Source organism: Thermobia domestica, chromosome 9, assembly GCF_964235325.1.
Source record: "Thermobia domestica chromosome 9, izTheDome1.hap1.1, whole genome shotgun sequence".
Taxonomy (NCBI): Eukaryota; Metazoa; Arthropoda; class Insecta; order Zygentoma; family Lepismatidae; genus Thermobia; species Thermobia domestica.
Window position 1 is genome coordinate 148,212,695 of NC_137462.1, and position 19,729 is coordinate 148,232,423.

Consider the following 19,729-nt stretch of genomic DNA (forward strand, 5'->3'; position numbering starts at 1 on the left):
GAGAAATAAAGTACAACATACAAACAGAGCCGAACCGAGCCTGTCCTTTGCCGAGTCGGCCACCAAGTATAGAGATGTTTATTCTTTGGATAATGGGCTATCTGCACACCAAATTTCGATGATATTTGGCCAGTAGTTACGGAGAAATAAAATAGAATATACAATGCAAGCCGAGCCGAGCCTATCGCCGACCAAGCTCGGCCATCACATGTAGTGATCTTTATTCCTTAGATGATTGTGTACTTGTATATCTAATTTGGTTTAAATTTAGCTGGTAGTTACCGAGGAATAAAGTACTACATACACACATACTTAATTACATCTGGAGTAAAACTACAAGCTCCCTTATGCTTACTAAGGAAACTAAAAAGAAAAGTTCTAACATTACAAATGGAACATACTTCACGTAAGCAGAATCCAATTTCAACATTACAACACTAATGGGGAGAGCTTGAGGCGGGTGAGCCCCCCTGTCTACGCCACTGCACTTTTGAGACACTTGATAGCTATCCGAATGGAGAAAACTGCTTTCATCTACCGCTCTTGCTCTATGTAGACCAATATTTATTGAAACGAGAAATTATAGTTGAATGAACCACTTCCGGTTTTATTAGAGAGTTAATAATAGAGATTAAATATGTTCTTACGAAACTGAAACCCGGATCTTAATACGTATTACGTTTTTCGATCTATGATGATCAATGATCAAACCGGAAATGGTTTCTTTAAACCACTTTCGGTTTGAGAAGACTATTTTAATAACAAACTCACTTCCTAATTCTTGACTCTTTGTATTTTTACCAAATTTGGTGATGATCCATGAAATACTTTATTTATTTATTTATTTATTTATTTTTGTCACACACTAACACACGCGAATAAGGTAAATATATAATGGAGTTTTGATAAACCAAACTCTAGTTATTAAAAAAAAAAAAAAAAAAACTTACAACGAAAACTTGATTTTTGCCATCCCTGCACACAATTAATCCGTTCTAACCACAGAAACATCGCACTGTGTGCGTTTTTGTGATAAATATTATAAACTGAAAAGAAATCTATCCTTCCAGAAAACAAAAGAAATAGGCAAATATATAAGAAACATTTAGACTTTTTTTGGTTTACATTTGTGAGTGGAAGAGATTAAAGCTACTGCTTCGAAAAAGAATCCATCCGTTTCAACCAACAAAAGATGTAGAAAAGCAATTGGAAAGACATTCCATACTGAGGTTTCAAAGATCATTATCTTTGTTCTACAAAGTATTTTGTTGACACGTGAATCATACCAACTTACGCCGAAAAAGCACATTCAGATAGTTGTGTCGTAAAGTTGTGGGAAATCAGTGGGAAGTGGGAGTGGAAAGGGAGACTGCTCAAGGCATAAATGATTATGAAACTGGAGGGGTACACACGGGTTTCACTTTTCAAATTGTCATAATACATCCCTCCTCAGCATTTGTTCTTCAAAGAATGTCATCCATAGTAATTCATAAGATTTGCAAGTGGTCTTTTGACTCTTTACCTGCAGTAACTCAATACGGAAGAATGCATTACAATTAATCCAAGTAATTAGGTGAAAATTGTGACAGTCATCTGAATTGTATTACTCTTTGGCAACAAAATTACCAGTTCCTAAATGCAGTATTTTCTAAGATATTTATGAATTAAATTTTACATGTTATCTTATGAAGATTCTGAAGCCTCTGATGATGGGAAGACATCCCCTTAAGCTGTAGGTCATGTCTGACAGTGGCGTAGTCAGGGAGGATCTCCCGGCTCAAGCCCCCCATTAATATTGCGATTTTGAAAGTGGATTCCGCTTACATACAGTATGTTCTATTTGTGATCCTGATGTTAGGACTTTTCTTTTTAGTTCCCGGCGTAAGCTGACCGGATGTTGTACTTTTACTCCAGATGTACTGTAATTATGTGTGTGCATATGTAGTACTTTATTCCTCGGTAACTATCAGCTAAATTTAAACCAAACTTGATGCGAAAATACCCAATCATCTAAGGAATAAAGATCACTACAAGTGATGGCCGAGCTCGACCGGCGATAGGCTCGGCTCGGCTTGCCTTGTATGTTCTATTTTATTTCTCCGTAACTACTGGCTGAATATAATCGAAATATGGTGCGCAGATAGCCCATTGTCCAAAGAATAAAGATCTCTATACTTTACAAAGCGACAGGGCAAAGGACAGGTTCGCCTTTACAACAACAAAAGAACTACGAATATATTTTGTTTGATGGAAGATGAAGGGGCTGAAGTATAATCTTGGGTGTGAGAATGTGTTCATTTGGCCCTGTACATTGTCAGTTATTCGCTTCAAACGCCATATTTCTTACCTTTTCATGCCGGCATATGTAATGACTTCTATATATTGATTTGCTATATATTACAGGCACGCCACAAAACCTCAAGTCTGAATCCAGCAACAAGATCATATAGTTTTTTTCCTTTTTCTTTTTCCTTTTCTTTTTTCTTTTCTTTCTTTTTTTCTTTTCTTTTTTTCTTTTTTTGCAAGATATAATTTATGCAAATGTCTATCGCCAAACTGAAATATTCAGTCATCATTGGCGATCTGGCGATGGAAAATTCCAACCTGGCGACCAATTTGGTACATGGTTTTGTTTTATATTACTTAGGCACCAGACAAGGGTTGGAAAAAATAGTTTTATTTTTTAAAAAAAAAGAACAAAACATGTGTTTAAAACATAAAAAAAATGTTCAAAACGTTTTAAACATGTTTTAAAACACAGACGAAAAAAAATCATGTCAAAAATTTTGAACAGTTTAAAACATGATTTTTAACATGTTTCAAAATCATGTAATAACTTATTTCTTAGGACTTTTTGCTCTTTACTAGCAACCGACCTTTTCATTTATTTTATCCTGATTAATAACACTGTGCTGGGTACAGAATATTTCAGTATAGATTAGTAATTCTCAACTTATTTCATATTCCAACCCCTTTTTATTACACCCTCTTGCCAGTGATTCTCATAGGTACTTTCTTGGTTGTAATTAGCTTTTTAGGTAGATTTTAAAATCGACCTACTGTGGAGATTTCACACAATTTATCAATATGCATGGTGAAACAAAAGTCCTCACCACCCTTGTGCGTTAAGAACGGGTTGAGGGAGAATGATGAAACTTTTAAGTGGTCTGACACATCAGATAGTGCTATCAAGCATCATGGCTGCCATTTTTGATTGGAATTCAAAATTTCAAATACAAATGGAGTCATGTTACGTGTTTTAAGGCTAGAACTTTACCAGAAATACGCTTGTGCGGTTACTTTAGCCTTAAAACAAGTCATTTCGGAGTTACTGCTTCTGAAAATTTCCTAATTATGCTCTTAGGGGCTAAGATCGCGTTTCATGGAGGCGGGTGTGATTTTTAATTGCAAAAATTTGATTACTATTTCAGAACACTCATACTAATGAAATTATCTTAAAATAATAAATTTTCGAAAAGTAATGATAGTTTGAAGCACACTTCATGTTGTGCTAACTTTAGAATATTTTCTGCAAGCCTATGTAATTGGTTGTTTTTTAAGTCAATAATTCATTGAAGAAAAGTAATATATGAGGCGTTCAGAGCACTATGGATCCAAGTCCATTTTCAATAAGGTTCAGGTTTGCTCAGCAAATGAATTCTATTTCCAAACGTAATATTTTCGCAGTCAAGAGTCCGCAATAAGTATAACTAAAACCACGTTAAAGGCCGTGGGATAGTTTCATATGACAGCCGCTAGATAGGGGCGTCAATGGGGCAGGAGGGCATCCGCCCCCACCCCACCCTGAATTTCAGACTTTGGGGGCAGTAAGGCAGTTTTAAAAACCTTTCGATAAGCAAGATCCAACAAAATAAGTTTGAGGAAATACAGATGATCGAAACTGGAAAGTTGTTCCAAATGATGTCGTTTTTTTCTTCCCGTAAAACTAATGTTAAGCGATTCCAAGTTGTACGGAGACTGACAAGGTACATTCGCGAAGTGTCCCCTTGGAATTCGTGTAACATTGATTCAAATGCAAAGTTCTCCGTGGCCCAATGTGTATTGTACTAATTTAAGCGGCCCATACCGGTTATTTCCATATTTATGGGCTTTCATATATCCGGAATTCAATCATACACTACTATAACACTCGGGCACAAAGTTGCTTTTAGTTTCTTTAGATTTCACTGGACATGAATATGGGCATATGCAGAACAAATTGAATCAAGTACTCCTTCTCTGACATATGTTACCCACCTTGGCCGCCATCTTGGATTTAACTTTCGGTTTTTCAAATGGCAATAGGTTCAAATGATACATCAAATTAATGTAAACTTTTCTCGGAATTTCATTGGTGTACTGAGTTTTATCGTAGCTTGTATATACCATTAAATGTCAAGCACTTCATATTGAACCAAATAGAAAGTTGTGCAGGGCCCCGTGTGTATATGCAATCTTTTATGTGTTATCGTTGATGAAATATTCTCTGAACTTATATACATGCAGACACACAGATGTCAATACGGAAATGGTAGGTCTTCACCCAAATCTGGCCGTATCTGGATCTACATTAGGCATTTTGACAGTAATACAATACTTCCTTATTATAGTATAACATGGAAGTAATAACAATCACTCATGGAAATGTAATAAGATTATGACACCTATGTTGTAAGGAGTTTACCAGTTAGAAATTGTTTTGATTTGTCAACAACAAAAACGTAATCGTAACTGATATTAACCTGCAATGTCTATTCGCAAAGTGGCTGGAGGGAATGAACATGTAATACCTTCCAAATGGTACAAGCTACGGTAAAATACATTACACCAGTGAATGTAAACGTAAATGTCCGATGTAACACTTGCACCTATTTCCATTTCAAAAACCAAAAGTAAAATCTAATATGGCAGATCTAAGATGGCGGCCGGGATGGGTAACATGTGTCAGAAGCAGTACTTGATCCAATTTGCTTTTCATATGCCCATATTCATGTCCAGTGAGTAACATCTAAAGAAACTAAAATGAATTTTGTGTCCAAGCGTTATGGTAGTGTATGATAGAATTCCGGATATATGAAGGCCCATAAATATGCCAATTACCGGCATGGGCAGCTAAATTTAGTACAATACACATTAGACAGCAGAGAACTTTGTATTTAAATCAATTTTACACGAATCTCGAGGGGACACTTCACGAATGTACCTGGTGAAAACCAACATGTAGGCTACTATATCAACGAATGCCTGCGATATATTAATTTCAGAACCGCAATTTAGAACCGCAAGAACCCTATGTTTGTTTTCTGAATACAACATGAAAAAATTGTTTCCATGATAATTCTTTTATTTACTTTTTAATATCAGTTCTACAAGTAGTACAACCTTCGACTATGACACTTTCTCGCAAGTTAACTTATAAGCATTTAAACAATACAATGAACATTAAAAATCAAAGGGAGAAAAAGAGACAAAATAAACTGTAGATTACCATATGGCCACGAGAAGTCAAAACATTCACATGAGAAGAAAATAGTCTTCTGAATGGGTAGCACTTTTTGACAATTTTCTTTCTCTGGCAGATTTTTTTTTTTTTTTTTTTTTTTTTTTTTTTACAAAAATATGATAAAATAGAAATATGTTTAAAGGTGCAAAGGTGCACGTGCACCCCCTTCCTTGTAAATATACACTACCTAAAGTGAGAAGCTAGGAGTGAAAATAGCAACACTTTCCGAAATTTTCCTCTGTCATGTTTCGATTTGGGCTTAAATCAAAGGGAAGTTTTGCAAAATCGATAGTTTAAGTCAATTTTCTAAAAGTTCAACAAAAGGATTCACCGAGAACAGATACTTAGGATATCCAGGGCATTTCCTCATTCACACCACAGGTGCCTAGAGGCATTTAAAAAAATCCAATTCAATTCAAATGTAGGCTTACTGGTAGTTATTGGTGCACCCCTCAGAAGATCCTTTCTACCAAATCTTGTGTGTTGGTCCCCCTTGATGAGTTTCTCGCTACGCCACTAATGTCTGATATGTATTTGATTTATAAACTAAATTGCTTGCAAGCAAATGAAATGTCCTTCCTGCTTCCCTGGGGGCCAGTATATGTGTAACTTTGGTGAATGTAGCTCCGGGTTCGATCCTTGTTGGGAAGTGAGCTCGAGCTTCAACCACATTGATCAGTGCAAGACTGTTGTAAAATAAACATATGGTGACTACCGGCAGTGAACTCCTTCATGCCTAAGCGCTTAGCGTACGCGCCTTTCGCCTGGAAGACCCGGGTTCGATTCCCGGCGTGAGCACATGTGGTTTCGATTCCAGTAGGTCCCGTCTCATAAAGCCTCGCTGCCGAAAAGGACGTTAAACTCCAAATCAACTCAACTATCGGCAGTGTCATCACAAGAAGTAAAAATCTTATCAATAAGCTTACATTAAAAACTTCACTCTTTGATCATTTCTCTTTTTCCTCTTTTTAAATACAGAGCAATCAAAGTAATGCTATTCTCAAAGGACATGTACCTGAGGGCTTAAGGCAGCGTTTCCCAACCTTTTTCAACTTGCGGCACACTACAGGTGTAACTTGGATTCTCGCGGCACACCCATATATATATATATATATATATATATATATATAATTACCGTGGTATTTTAATGTGAATACTAATTTCCTTCTTACAGAGAAGAAAGCTCGATCACTGATTTTCCCCCGTGCTAAATCATTATACTTATTTTTCATTCTAATTTTAAAATAGAAAACAATAGCAATGAAATGAAAGGCGAAAATTTTGGCACCGGAAATCTTGGCACCAGTAGTTTTGACACGGTAATTTTGGCACCGGTAATTTTGGCACCATGAAACGAAGCAAACGGAAATTTTGGCACCATTTATAATAGAAGTACAGAAAATGTGAGAAAATACTTTGAATGTAATAGATATTTAAATTTACATGTTATTAACTAGAACTGCTCCAGCGCGACGAATCAAACCAGTGACGAATGTACAGTCAGCGACAAAATTTCTTTCTCTTCTGTAAAGTTTATTTTGCTTATAACTTTTGAATTGATGGACTGATTTGAGTAGTTTTCTGAAATTTACCGAAAACTATATCTGCTTTAAGTTGCTGAATATTGCACTCAAATCTGTCCGTCCATTCGAGAGATATTCGCGGAAGAAATTTTAACATAGGAAAAGAACTTTTGTTACTGACAGTACAGACATCGGTAAAGATACTATTGGCAGTTTCATTATATATTCGAAGCCATGGTCTCGACACTGCTTTTGCAGATTGCTGTAGGGGAGCGTCCAGCCAAGAAGACGAAGCGGATCTATGAGCATTTGCAGAAAAGACTTCAAAATTTGTGTTTGGCCTACAATGCTGGAACAAAGATCATGCAAGAATTTTTGCATGCTGTTTCATTTAATGTTGCGCACAACAAAAGTTAAAGATGTAAAGAAAAGGTGCAATGTTTTACAATTGGGATTATTGTGAACTATATATTATTGCAAATCATGTGTTATTGAAATTCATTTATTGATTTGTTAATTTTTCTTGCGTAAGTGTGTATTTAAGTTTTCTTAGTTATGAGTTCAATAATTTCCATTTTGATTTGCTTTGTATACCTAATGAAGCTACCAATATTACTTTTTACTGGTGTTTGTACATTCGTCGCTGGTTTCATTATTCGTGCTGATACAGTTCTAGTCATTAACATGTAAACGTAAATATCTATTATATCCAGAGTATTTTCTATTTTTTTCTCTGTACTTCAATTTCCATGGTTCGAATCAGCTGTTACTGTTTGCATTTGAAAGTAAAATACAAACCCATTAGGGGATAATTTTGACTTGCTTTGAATATCTAATGAAGCTGACAATATTATCTTTTAGTGGTGTTTGTACGTTCGTCCCTGGTTTCGTTATTCGCGCTGATACAGTTCTAGTCATTAACATGTGAACGTAAATATCTATTATATCCAGAGTATTTTCTATTTTTTTTCTCTGTACTAATTCCCATAGTTCGAATCAGCTGTTATTGTTTGTACTTGAAAGTAAAATACAAACCCAGTGCAGTGAAGTCCTAGTTAATAACATGTAAATTTAAATATTTATTACATTCAGAGTATTTTCTCACATTTTCTGTACTTCAATTATAAATGGTGCCAAAATTTCCGTTTGCTTCGTTTCTTGGTGCCAAAATTACCGGTGCCCAAATTACCGTGTCAAAACTACTGGTGCCAAAATTTCTAGTGCCAAAATTACCGCGCCCCCAATGAAATATAGGACTCGGGTTTTTAAAAATCCACTTTCTCTTTCGAAAACTGTATCTAACCTCTAACTAAAAGGGAAGATCACTAAATAACGAACAAATAAACAAATCTCCTATACTTTTAAAACACAAATGTAGGTAATTTGTAGGTAAAATGTTTGTTGAATTTATTGAATGATATGTTAAAATTTCAAGTTACGAAATAGTCTGCAACAATAAAGAAGTAATAATGGTCATGACAATGATAAATACGTTTTTCAACATTAAAAATGTACAGAAAAGTAACACATTATGAAATTTAAAATTGTAGATTTATAGTAGAGGTTCATAGTAATGTGAAATATAAATATACATTTTCCCCTGTCTTGCAATTTGGTTCGTATAGAATTAATAATTTGTTTCGATTTTTTCGCGGCACACCAGCGGCCCATTCGCGGCACACCGGTTGGGAAACGCTGGCCTAAGGTGTTTACTGAATCTTAAGTATGAGGAAAAAGAAAACAGACTGAAAAACGTGGAATTTATTTACTAGTATAATGGAGATTCTTTTAAAGCCAACCTTAGACTCCCTGTCGCCAAGGATGTTTAAACGTTACTCAAGCGTAACTCCAAGACCATCAGAATTGAAGAAGATGAAATACAGGTACAAAAGGTAACCGATAAAGAAAAGAGAATCATAGAAATGGTACTCATCATAACAAAAATATGTCTACTTACACAAAAATGTTCTGCAGAATTTCAATACGTTTCATATCGCTAAAATCAAGGAACAAAACCCTTTGGGTTCGAGAGAGAACTGGTATTCAGTGGAACCAGTTTTATCTTAACAATCTCAAGCAGGTACGACATACGTGGGTATTTCGAGTAACGCTAATCCCTTGGTGACCGTAACTACAATACCAAAATGCAGAATGTTCCATTGAGTAACGTTACTCAGCGTAACATAATTCTGAGCGTACCATTTTAAAAGTTACACTGACCAATAACGTTATTAACTAGGTGCAGAAATGGGTTACAAAATAGTAACCGTAACAGATAACAAATTGTAAATATAGCACATTTCGTTAAATTATCCACCCTTGATGGATATTCCTTTACGAGCGGCGGTATTACAAAAAGAAGAGGCAAAATATTTAGCGATAATGAAATTGCAGACCTGATGAATGACTCCGACTCAGACGAGTATGAGTTAATAATTAATAGTAATGACATTAATTATTCTGTGCTCAGTGGCGTATCCGAGAGTGAACTCTGTTTCAAGTAAACCTGAGGCTGCGCAGGGAAATAGAGAAAAAACGCGTCGTTCCTTTTCAAAGGCACATTCTGATGTAGCTTGGAGCGATAAAATTCAAGTAAATGCAAAACCCTTGTTTAGTGGTGTCCCGGGAATTGATCAAAATGGGCTATCTACAGAGTTTTCCGCATATAAAGTGTTTCAGCTGCTTTTACCGATGAAGTGTTATAGTAAAAAGAAAAGTTGAGTTGATTTTGAATTTAACGTCCTTTTCAGCAGCGATTATATGAGACGTGGACCTACTGATTAACGTGGAATCCAAACTACTTGAACTCCAGCCAGGAATAGTAGTAAAAGAAATGAATCAATACGCGAAACAGCAGATTGAGAAAAAGAAAATTTACTAAAACAAAAATTTGTTTTCTAAATGAAAGCGTGTTACTTCAATTGAAAACAAGGAACTTTTTACACTAATTATTCACATATGCCTTGTACGAAAGCTAGCTTTACGCGGTTTTTACAAATCAACTACGCAAGAGCTATTAGTATGTCTGTCAAGTGGTGGAAGAAGCTTTGACTTATCACACATGTCAATGCTTACATACTGTACAGGAAGAAAGCAGGAAAATATATCGCATTTCGAACTTTTTATGCTAATGTAGCAGATAAACTACAGCACTCAACAGGCATTGAAGTACAGGGACTTTCACCAGGTTGAAGGCTGGTAACAAGAGGACATTACCCATAGGAAATTTCCCCACAATATCTGCGAATTCTAACAGAGTAGGACAAAGAAGATACAAAGTGCGTAGCATCCGCACGGGTAATAAATATTTAATAGATATTGCAGGGATGCAAATAACCACTCGGCAGGGGAGTGTGCTTCATCGGTATGGGCGAGTATTTAATATCATACGGAAGTAAAGTAAATTATTTTTATTATGTGATGTGGGCTAGTAACTTTTCCTTGGGCGAGTAAGCTTTTGTTGCTTATTTGCATCTCTGGTTTATTGTCTGATATATAAAGTTGGACTTTGCGTGGAAAAGTGCTCCGAAATGTGCAAGACTAAAGAGAAGTACTGGGACTCCTAGATCTGAAAACAGATTTTGCGTAAAATGTAAACTCAATATTACATATCAATTAAGGATGTATCATATAATAAACTTTGTGTGTGTATTTGTTTCTGTGCAAGCGTATTTTACACTGCGTGCAATCAGTGAAAAACTGACCAAAAGCAACAAATTTTCGAGGACCCTTACATGCAAATCCAAACACGGTAAGAGTTCGCTTTTCTAATTTATAACATTTGGCACATTTACTGTATGTCCTGTTAATTTCTAAGAAATTGGTTTAAAATCTCTGGAGACATTAACTTTTAAAAATATCTCTAAGAAGTGCCGGACAGTGTGCGTGACAATTTTAAATACCCGTCCGGTGAGAGTGTATACGCACCAGGAAAATGTGGCAACGTAGCACTCCGTATAAACTGCGATAGCGAAGGGCGCAAAGCAGAGAAAATCATAATGTCACATTTGTGATTGTTTATCTTTTAAAACAAGTCAAAACATTTGGTTGAAAAAGCTACTTTAAGATCTTTCTAAAAGTTTTTTTTTTTTTTAAGATTGTTAATACACCGTAGCAATTCAGAGATAATGATGTATCACTTTTTACTGAATAACAAGAAAATTACAACGTGTTCAGTTTTAGAACTTACAGGAAATATATGCATCTAGATATCGTGAACGGGAAATTATTTTATGTTATCTCCTTTCTGAGATATAGTCCTATAAAAATTGATTTACCAAAAAAGTACGTAAAAATACGCACTTTTTCATTAATTTCTATTTTTTTCTCACTACACAGTACAAAGAAAATTTGTATGTCTTAAGTATTTAAAAGACAACATTGCAACAATTCCAACGATGTACGACAATGCAATATAAGTTTTGACTGGACGTCACGGCAGCACCGCGAAGTCAGGGGCCTATCTTTATGAAATGGATAGTAGAGACTTCAACTTAGGAATTATTGGCTATATTCAGCACTAAAACTATATGCTGCCCTATAAGTATCTGTCCGTCAATTTCAGACACAAAGGCATAAAATATTAGTGTCACGAAGAAGCCCCCTACTTGTTGGATCTGAAACTATGTGAATGTTTTTCTTTTTCCAAGATTAGTGTCTGATCTCGAGATAACACATTTAGCTTCAGTCAAAGTGGAATGCGACATTCTACGTTAACCCAATGAAAATGTCTTCCAATATTCTTACGAACTTTACAAGAAGTTACACTTTGTATTTTTTTTTCAAAATATTGTAATTTACAAATAATTTAACTTAGCTGAAGGGACTACATACAATATTAAGTTAATTGCTACTTTACACGGTATTAGAATACAACTGAGGTGAGAATATATTTTAATCGATGTTCATTAAGCATAGCGTAGATATTCAAAAACATCAAAAGTAATCATAAACTCCAGTAAAATCATAAAGTTAATTTATTGACCTATAAGTAAATACAACATTTAGTTATAAGAATTAAATTAATGGATACGGTTTTTAGCTAAATTTTAAAATTTATCTTATAGTGGTTCATAAAGTTGTTAAAAAAGTGATTTGACAACTATTCATTTGTCTTGGAAAAATAGACATAGAAGTGTTGAATATATACAAGTGTTGAAACATGCTCGCCTATGTTGACCTCTGAACTGAAATTTAAGTTAGTTTAAAAATTATTAATTCTAATTAAAAAATATTTTTGTCACTGTATAGACCTAGTATGCATACTTGTAAAAGTTATGAATTAAAATCTTTGTTATAATTTCAAAATACATTTCCTCGCACTATTACAAAAGTTTCTTCATGCCTATTATCACTAGAAAGTTAATATATTAACATTGCATGCGTTATTCATGTTTCCTTTTTCGTGTTTATGTATATTCTGCAAGTAAGTAATATTCATGAGATTACATATATTAACAAAAGTAAAATTTACACACACACACACACACACACACACACATATATATATATATATATATATATATATATATATATATATATATATATATATATATATATCGGCTTTATATTATAAGTATGATAAAATGAAAATTTTGAGCTTTTTAAAAGGGGTAAGTGTATACATTTACTATTCTACGTCCTATAGAAAGAATAGTTTATTAACTGCAAAGTTAAAATGTGACTGCTTGATCATTGCGATTGAATATGCACAACATTCGAGAGAAATACACGTCAAAGAAGAAATAAATTTTTGTATGCAAATATACGAACTGCGTACCCTTTAACATTTAGGATGCTGTGAACTATAATGTTTTAATAAGAGTACGTGTTAGGAAATGTCACGTTCATCGTAATTCCAACATTGCACATACTACAATTCTTGAAACAGGGGGGCGCGGTGGCTCAGTGGTAGAGCGTTCACCTCTGGTGCTTGGGGTCCCGGGTTCGATCCCAGCCCCCGCCAAGTGAACTTTGTGGTGGACAAACACCGTGCTCGTGGGTTTTCTCGGGGTTATCTCGTTTCCTCCCACTTTCTTCATTTCACTCATCTCTCATCATCACCGTCTCCTTTAGCCTAACTGGCATAAGCGTGGGACGTAAAACTTAAAGATTTCATTTCATTTTTTCAATTCTTGACACATCCCAAACTGGACCTAATCTTCACCGTGTAACATATAATCCATGTTTTTTTATGGATTTTATGTCACTGGTTATTAAATACTTGTAGAAAAGGTGTTTCTAGGAATAATTTATATTATATTACTTTGTACCGAAAAAGCTTTTTCGTTTTTGCCTATTCTTTTGTTTTTGTTGGTTATGCCCTCTGGTGGGACGTACTAGCACGACGGATGAGCTATCTCTATAGGTGCCCATAGTTGTGCTGGAACGTCCGAGGGAGGAAGTATAATGGTTGTTTCGCTACTATTATCATAATTTGTGATCGAGTTATTGTATCAAAAGTTATTCTATATACATAATCTACGAGTGATATTCGAAGTATAATTCTGTTAGAGTTTAAAATTCGAATGTAATCATGAAGTTTAAAGTGGAGTGCTGTAACCTCATGTCGGCTAGTTGTTCTATTCGATAGCACGGATTGGCTTAATAAGACAGCGAGGTACGTAAGTTTCATGCTTTTCCTTCCTTCATTATATTATTCTTGCATTTAAAGGGCCGTTTGCCATTTTGTTAGTTTTAGGCACTTTGCCTATAACTTTTCTACCTTTTTTCTAAATTGAATTAGATTCCTGCATTATTACCAATCGACGTGACTAATTAGAAGAAGTTAGCTGGTACTGAGGCAAATAGTTTACGCTGCTAATTGGATAATAGTCTAAGATTGAATCTATTGAAATTCTCTTTCCACTATTACGAAGACCATAATGAAATACTGATTGTTCAATTGTTAAATATATGTTGATTATTGGGTTCTTGAAAGTTTAAGTATACTGTTTGAATTTCTAAAGGAGATCGGCTGTACGAGTATTATTTTATGAACTCAAATCCTCCTACTACTATTCAGAGATTTATTTTCATAGTATTGCTTGTTAGTAGCGATAATAGATTACGTATCCTTTCTATATTTCAGTGTGGAATTACGAAACCACTAAAATTAATATCGGGGGAACCGATCGATGTGTTCTCCTCTCCCACCCATACATATACGCTAGTTTTCGAATTTGAGGTTATATATGGTTTAATTGAAATTAAAAAGATACCGAAATTAGCGTAATATAAGTATGGTTACAACCGAAGGACTCTTTACGAACATTGGGGCCGCGGTGGCTCAGTGGTAGAGCGTTCACCTCTGGTGCTTGGGGTCCCGGGTTCGATCCCAGCCCCCGCCGAGTGAACTTTGTGGTGGACAAACACCGTGTGCGTGGGTTTTCTCGGGGTTCTCCCGTTTCCTCCCACTTTCTTCATTCCACCATTTTATTCATTACTCATCATCACCGTCTCCTTTAGCCTAACCGGCATAACCGTGGGACGTAAAACTCAAAGATTTCATTTCATTTTCTTTACGAACATTACAAGGAGATTTGCTCTCTTCTTTCATTAGTTGTTTTTTTTTTCTTTAAATCCAATAGAGGGGATTTAAAGGAAATTCTTTAAGTATATGGGCCATTTTCACTCGATGCATCTTGTGTCTATTGCTTCAAATTCTTATCAATTATTTTTTATAGTTTGTCTTACCCTGATTAATATTATGAATATTAATCTATATTTTTGTATCGGTAATCAATAGACGTATATACTGTTTGGCGTCTTAGACATACCCTCAGTCTGTACTATCAAAATTTCCAGTCGATACACGAAAATAGTTGATAGTTAATTGTATTATAATCACACGTTTATTTTAATTAATAGTAATCGTCGATTTCGTTAATGAATGTTACTCAATTACAACGATTTTATTTGTATTAATGCTTTAGTTATTCTTACGGAATATGAAGAAGTCATGAAAAAGAGATATCATACACTAAGTTAAGAGATATCATACACTAGGTTACAACTCACAAATATTCATTTGAAAGAGCATGGTATTTAAAGATCGTTATTTTATCAAAATCTTCCCTGGAATACTGGTATTTGTGTCACCTATGAGTTAATGTGTTTAGTTAGGTTTTTGCAAAACTTCCACCAGGTAGAGGTCGCTTCTCTCTCTCTCTCTCTCTCTCTCTCTCTCTGTATTCTCTTTTAAGTGATAATAACTCAAAATTTCCAGTTTTTGAGTTTTAACACTCTTCTACCGGGTGTGAAATATATTTACCTATAGTACTATACGAAATCTGGGATCTTGATGTTCCATGTTGTGGCTCACCAAAATGTACTAGAGTTATGACGTAGTGTTGAGATTAGCTCAGTTAGCGTTGTTAACTACTAAAACAGACAATAGTACTGTGAATCATCCACGTATTTTTAATCCCCTTTAGCCCATATTGTACTGTACTAACACACTTTCTGAACTCAAAAAACAAAAATTCATTTGTTGTTGATAACATTACATGAAGCATTAAAATATTTTGAAGCTTAAATCTTTTTGACTTCGAAGAGGACCGAAGATTCACTATTGAATGACAAATAAACAATTTGAAGATTTGATTTTAATGTATTGTTCATTTTTACTTCTACTGCAGAGACAATAGTCCTAAACTTTGTTTGAGAAGAAAGGAAATGTAGGACATCATAATTGTCTCATTCAAAGATACCATGAAGAATCTCTTAAAACGAGAATGTTGGATTTTTGACTGAAATACTAATTTACTAAACACGAGATTTCTAGAAAGTAGATTTTATATTTAAAAATCTCTCATCACATTGCTTTCAAAAGAGCTCATCTTCTATCATCTTGAACATATTAGACAAGGACCAGCAGTGATTAGTGATTTCATGTCTCATCCAGTAACAAGGAGTTACAAGGACTAAGATAACATGAATATCAAGAATAGGCACAATCCTCTCTTCTAGTCCCATATTCCAACAAAAAGTAGCAGTAGTAAACAACTTCGCTATAGAATAAGAAAAACCAATATATAAGAAATCAAGCTTTTCACGTTTTAACGTTGGTTCTTAGTTGTGAAAATTGTAACAAATAGCGAGAAGGGTCTCTCTGTCACCAAAATATATCGCATCTTTACCCTAATCTTTCTACTAAAACTAGAAGTGGTAGAATCATCTAAAATGCCGGTTTCAATATTCCCGGGTTCGATTCCCCGTTTGGACACTCGGTCAAAAAAGTCAGCTATCCTGAGTGATACCTTCCTGGGCTTCCTCATTAACACATAGCAAATGCCATGATGGTATCTAACACAGTGGTCCAAGGCTGCATCCTTCCTTACTCACTTCTTTCTTCTTCCTTAATTACACTGGTAGTTTTGTCAAGGGACGTCATCGCTGATACGTGAAGGGCCCACATAGCTAGAGATTCCGAAACCTCAGTAATATCATTCCTGATCCAAATCCTATTTACATTTCAATATTAGTTGAGAAAATACAACCACATATATACCAAACTTCTTGAGTGGAGTACACGTGTCACTGCTACATTTTCCATGTGTTTTTGGTTTCTAGTTTGAAGTATATAAACTTTAATTATTGTATGTGGCCATATAATAATATTAAGTTGTTTATTGCTTTACCTCAAAGGTAAGAGAGTACTTCATAATTGTATCATAAAATGTAGGTTTAATATTCTTTTTTCCGACTACAATCTTCTGCTTCTTATACTTTACACGATTCACAAAGTGTACTATTTGGAAAACGAGAGGAGGTACAATTGCATGGCAATCTTATAAATATTTATAATGAGAATAAGATTCATGTGTTCTCCCACCTTTATCCTCAATGCCAAAAGCCCGTTCAGTTTCGAATCATACTTTTTGGGAACTTATCTTACATTAAAACAACATTGCTTTTATTTTTAATATACATTAAGCCTTTATTATTAAATTGGAATTGGTGGCATTTCTATATCTTGCATAGTAATGAGACAATTATGAACTTGTAAAGTGTTCTTAAAATATTTTCTTAGCTTTAAGTTTCTTAATCGTGTAGTTACCGAAGATGCTTTAGAAAAATAGTTTCTGCCTTCTGGAGAAACAAAATTGATTTTCCTTCAAATCACGCAACAACTATCTTTTCCTATAAATATCCTTACCACATAATTCAGAAGTGGCACCAAATTTTAAGATGACAAACTTGAAAATGAATATTTGATTTAAGTACTTTTCATTGCTAATTAATTATTTTTATTTCAGGACGAATACGAAGACGGCGTGCATGCACAGTGCTTAATGAATTCATCTGCAGAAGGTTAGAGTTAAATAAAAGTATTTTGTATACAGTAAGTGATTAAGTGTACTAGAATTTTTCATGTGCATTCCAATACAAATATAATAAGTAGGGTACGATCGGCCGAATATCGGCCGATTTACCAATCCAGATACAGTGAGGGTCGCAAGTACATTGACGAAAATCATTTTGGAATTCTAGGTGAAACTTCTTTCCTTTGAAGATTGCCATTGCTGAAATAAGATGACTACTTCCGTTAGCACATGTACTATTATCACAGTTTCTCCATGTTCATCACAGGTTGTAGTACACACAGATTGTATAACTTTCTAGACAAAAATAGTGTTCCCTAGTTTTTTTTAAACGAAAAGATCACATACATCACTGGTTTTTATATTCTAAAAAGTGTTACAGAGTGAACAGAGAGAAATTACATAAAATGATTTCGAATTTGATTTCGTAAATAAATTTACTTAAGTTTTGTGTATGTAGCAGAAGCTAATACTCAGCGCTTGAGTTCGAAAAAAATATTATTGATTAAGGGAAAAACCAACATTCACACTTTTCATTAGATGTAACACACTAGTGATTATCAACATTTTAATGGTACATCCATTAGTGATGAATTTCAAATTAAGTTTCTCGTAGCAAAAACTCATCTAGAGGTCTCTGATGAAACAATCAATTCTTTCTTGTTTTGTTTTTCAATATAGATATTCGAAATCTGATAATCGGGCAATGTAAGCACAACAAATTATTTTTTAAGTCAGTTAAATCTTCATTATTATTAGTGCTTAATGAAAAAAATGTTCAAAGATAAAACATATACCAAAAGTTAAATCTTACTGTGTAAAGGGAAATGGCATGTGCCAGTTTGAAATCTCATGTGTAGTTTTCGAGAAAATTGGTAAAAACAAATACCTGTTTTGCAAACGAAATTCACGTCACCTATTGGGTGAGACTGATGATGAAGTATCCTAATAAAGCTGCTCTTCATTATGACTTTAGCAAAATGTACTATTGGTGTGCTGGAACTGTTGACTTGTTCACTCTGTTTAAATAGTTTCAACCTTAAACATTTGCATAAAGATATGGATTCCTTTGATCTTTCGGATGGTGTGAGGCTTATGTTAGTACAGCTGAAATGATTTAAGTTACAGCTACTTGAAGATAACCCATTTGTAATAGGTCTTTTGAATAAAATTGTATAGACAACTAAGATCACAGATTGTTAATGCTGTTTCCTCTTCTTTTTTTTAAAAAAAAAAAACTATATCTTGATCTGACACAGACACAATGTGAAAGAGACTCAGACTTTAGTAGGCAAAAGCCAAGGAAAAATCCTACGTAATACTGGTGAAGCCTTGGTTACGTATGTGTAGTATATTAAAGTTTAGAAGAAATTGGAAGCTTGTTGCCAGAATACAGCTATTTTAAAATATGCATATATTTCTTTATTTATTTTAATAGAAGGGAAGTTTACTCATGCGTTGCAGTGGAAATGATAGTATTTCACTCATTAAGTGATATCATAATACTGTAGGGATGCAAAGTGAAAAAAATATTTGTTGGTTTTATCAAAGTAGAGGACAGAAATATACTTCTCTACGTAATATCAAATTCTCAAAATTAATAAGAGAAACACTATCTAAAAGCATGGGAAAGTGTCTGTCGCCTGGGATTTAATATAAAGAATATTAAATAAAGAGTTTTATGTTTTCTTGACAATATGTTTGACACAACGTGACTTCTTAAAAATTCAAAAACAAGACTTCTTCGTGAGTTAATAACTGATAAGTTTACATCTATTAATAAATGATAAGTGTGATAACAAGAATTAGCATACATCTATTTCGCTATTTTTAATTAATTTCTTTCCGAAGTTTTGTATACTACAATACTTACTTGCTTATCTAAAATTTAATCTTTCTTTCATAATTCGAAGTAAGAGATAAATTTACACGTTAATAACATAGTGGTATAAAGATTTTCGGCCATGACCAAGGGCAAGAAAGTACCAACAGAAAAATTAAGTATACGAATAGAGAAATTTACCCAGCAATTGCGTACGTATTTATAATGTACTTTTTCTTACATCTAGCTGAATTGAGTTGGTTCTCTCACAGTGGAGAAGAATATGGACGACTGCAGGTAGGAATGCAATTTGATTATATAAATTTACAGCAAATCAGTAGCGAGTATTCCGACTAGATAGTAGCGGATCCAGAGGGTCGTTCAAAAGGGGCAGGTTACCTTCTTGGACTATGGAAACAGGCTCAAAACGCTTATTGTTAAATCAAAAAAAGAATAATGTAGTTACAGTTATTATAAAGTGACTTAAATACCTTACTTATAATATTTAACTGAACTTAGAAGAAAAGGATATATTTTCGAGGACAATCGCCTACAT